The sequence below is a fragment of the Oryx dammah genome, unplaced genomic scaffold, assembly GCF_014754425.2.
Source record: "Oryx dammah isolate SB20612 unplaced genomic scaffold, SCBI_Odam_1.1 HiC_scaffold_3, whole genome shotgun sequence".
NCBI classification, from domain to species: domain Eukaryota; kingdom Metazoa; phylum Chordata; class Mammalia; order Artiodactyla; family Bovidae; genus Oryx; species Oryx dammah.
This window is the reverse complement of record NW_024070187.1, coordinates 53,709,763-53,713,407: the sequence shown is the minus strand read 5'-3', so window position 1 is coordinate 53,713,407 and position 3,645 is coordinate 53,709,763. Positions and strand designations below refer to the sequence as shown.

Sequence of the window (3,645 nt, the reverse complement as noted above, 5' to 3'; positions counted from 1 at the left end):
TACAGGTTGGATATATTTATAAACTTTAACCATTTCTTCAACTAACAATTGGAAACTCTCAGTGCAATAAGATTGCTTACTGACCTTTACAAAATACAGCTGCCCAGAATTCATTCTCAAGAGTTCATTTAAATTACTCTATGGCCTCAGGTGGCACTGAGGGCAGCCCCGCAGCCAGGGCCTGGTGCAGCCACCTTGGCCGCTGTCAGGGAAGCGCAGGTGGCCAATGGAACCCGGGAGCAGCCGCTGCTGCTGAGGCAGCGGTGTCAGCAGCCCAACCCCGACCACCCGCACCCCCTCCACCGGGGTCCCCTGGAGCTTGGAAGCTCGAAGTCTGGCTGTGGCCATGGGAGACACGATAGTGGAGCCTGTCCCCCTGAAGCCAACTTCCGAGCCTGCTCCTGGCCTGCCAGGGAATAATGGGGGCTCCTTGCTACATGTCATCACGGAGGGGGTCGGGGAGCTCTCGGTGATTGACCCTGAGGTGGCCCAGAAGGCCTGCCAGGAGGTGCTTGAGAAAGTCAGGCTCTTGCATGGAGGCATGGCCATCTCTAGCAGAGGCACCCCACTGGAGCTGGTCAATGGGGATGGTGTGGACAGCGAGATCCGTTGCCTGGACGACCCACCCGCCCAGATAAGGGAGGAGGAAGATGAGATGGCGCCACGGTAGCCTCAGGCACAGCCAAGGGAGCAAGAAGGCGGCTGCAGAGCAACTCGGCCAGTCTTGGCTGCTGAGGCTGTTTGAGTCGAAACTGTTTGACATCTCCATGGCCATTTCATACCTGTATAACTCCAAGGAGCCTAGGCCTACATTGGCAACCAGCTCTTCTGCTTTTGTAATGAGAATGTGGATTTCTATCTGCCCCAGTTGCTTAACATGTACATCCATATGGACAAGGACGTGGGTGATGCCATCAAGCCCTACATAGTCCACCGCTGCCATCATAGCATTAACTTTTCCCTCCAGTGTGCCCTGTTGCTGGGGGCCTACTCTTCAGACATGCACATTTCCACTCAGTGACACTCCCGTGGGACCAAGCTGCGGAAACTAATCCTCTCAGATGAGCTGAAGCCTGCTCACCGAAAGAGAGAGCTGCCCTCCTTGAGCCCAGCCCCTGACACAAGGCTGTCTCCCTCAAAAAGGACCCACCAGTGCTCTAAGTCAGATGCCACCGTCAGCATAAATCTCAGCAGCAACCTGAAACAAACAGCCAGCAACCCTAAAGTGGAGAATGAGGATGAGCCCGTCAGACTGGCTCCTGAGCAAGAATTCATCAAGTCCCTGATGGAGATTGGCAAGCTGCTGGCCACGCTCCCCACCAAGGAGCAGAAGACACAGCTGCTGATCTCAGAGCTCTCCCTGCTCAACCATAAGCTCCCCGCCCGAGCCTGGCTGCCCACTGCCGGCTCCGACCACCACGTGGCCCGTGTGCCCCACACCCAGGCTGTCGTCCTCAACTCTAAGGACAAGGGTCCCTACCTGATCTACGTGGAGGCCCTTGAATGTGAAAACTTCGACACCACTAGCATCCCCATCCGGATCCCCGAGAACCGGATTCGGAGCACCGGGTCTGTGGAGAACCTGCCCTGAATGCGGCATCACCCACGAGCAGCGGGCAGGCAGCTTCAGCACTGTGCCCAACTATGACAACGATGACGAGGCCTTGTCTGTGGATGACATAGGTGAGCTGCAGGTGGAGCTCCCTGAAGTGCACACCAACAGCTGTGACAACATCTCCCAGTTCTCCGTGGACAGCATCACCAGCCAGGAAAGCAAGGAGCCTGTGTTCATCGCAACAGGTGACATCCGACATCGTCTTTCAGAGCAGCTGGCTCACAGCCCCACAGCCTTCAAACGAGACCCAGAAGACCCTTCTGCAGTTGCTCTCAAAGAGCCCTGGCAGGAGAAAGTGTGGCACATTAGAGAGGGTTCCCCCATGGCCATCTCCCCAACTGGCAGTTCCTGTCAGTCATTGTCAAGTGTGGGGATGACCTTCCACAGGAGCTGTTGGCCTTCCAGGTGTTAAAGCAACTGCAGTCCATTTGGGAACAGGAGCAAGTACCCCTGTGGATCAAGCCATACAAGATTCTCGTGATTTCGGTTGACAGTGGCATGATTGAACCGGTGGTCAATGCTGTATCCATACACCAGGTGAAGAAGCAGTCACAGCTCTCCCTGCTCGATTACTTCCTACAGGAGCATGGCAGCTACATCACTGAGGCCTTCCTCAGCGCCCAGCGCAATTTTGTGCAGAGTAGTGCTGGCTACTGCTTGGTCTGCTACCTGCTGGAGGTCAAGGACAGACACAATGGGAACATCCTGTTGGATGCACAAGGCCACATCATCCACATTGACTTTGGCTTCATCCTATCCAGCTCACCCCAAAACCTGGGCTTTGAGACATCAGCCTTTAAGCTGACCACAGAGTTTGTGGATGTGATGGGCAGCCTGAATGGCGACATGTTCAACTATTACAAGATGTTGATGCTGCAGGGGCCGATCGCTGCTCGGAAACACATGGATAAGGTGGTGCAGATCGTAGAGATCATGCAGCAAGGCTCTCAGCTCCCTTGCTTCCATGGCTCCAGCACCATCTGCAACCTCAAGGAGAGGTTCCACATGAGTATGACCGAGGAGCAGCTGCAGCTGCTGGTGGAGCAGATGGTGGATGGCAGCATGTGGTCTATCACCACCAAACTCTATGACAGCTTCCAGTACCTAACCAACGGCATCATGTGACGCCCTCCTCTCCAGGGCCCAGCGCGATGGGGGCGTTCAGGGGACTCTCCCTGGGAAGGCCCTTAGAGAAACCCTAAACCAGGAAGCCCCACCCCTCAGCCATCCACCAAGGGGAATGGAAGGCAAGAAATACAAAGGATCATGTGGTAACCATAGAGCTTGCTGGGGCGGGTGGGGAGAGCCAGCTGCGGGGTCCAGACTGACTGGGGCTTCCTTGCCGCCACCCCAGCTGTGTCAGTATTACCACCTGATGGACTCCAGGACTCACTGCCCTCCAGAGAACAGAAGTGATAAGTGTGGGGGGCGCTGGGGCCTCGCTTCTCCTCACCGGGGTCCAAGAGGTTCTTTTCACAGGCCATCCACTTAATGTATTCTGGGTCCTAGGAAGAAAAGGGTAGGTTCTTGGTACTGAGGACTTGATCCTGTGGTTGGCCTTTGTCCATGCTGCTGCCTGATTGTCCCCTCCCAGGAACTGAGCCCTAGCCCGAGTTCCCCTGGGTAGATGGGCTTTGGCATAGGGTCCTGCCCTTGCTGAGGTCCCCCATCCCAGAAGTGAGGAAGGGAATGATCATGGCCCCTCCAGTCTGAGGGTACTGGCCTAGCCTCGGGGAATTCCTTGCCCTGATCCCTTCCCCACACCCAGGGAGATAGCTCTCAATTTTTTATTTTTGTTTGAAATAAAGTCCTTAGTTAGCCATCTGAAAAAAAAAAAAAAACAACATTACTCTATGGTACAGCCTATTCAACAGGATTGTTCAATTCTAACATGCAGTCAGGACTGAAAACTGCTCTACAATGTAGAATCTTTGAAGGCAGGGACTGCATTTATCCTGTTTACAAGTATAGCACTTGTGTATTAACTAAGTATCCATAGGCTGAATGAAGGATGGCATAAACAATAATCT

At 54.3% G+C, this 3,645-nt stretch overlaps 1 pseudogene; it reads left to right on the top strand.

Moving 5' to 3' along the window:
- The first annotated feature begins 278 nt into the window (after positions 1-278).
- LOC120862016 lies at positions 279-3,437 on the top strand (annotated as a pseudogene).
- Positions 3,438-3,645: the final 208 nt, after the last annotated feature.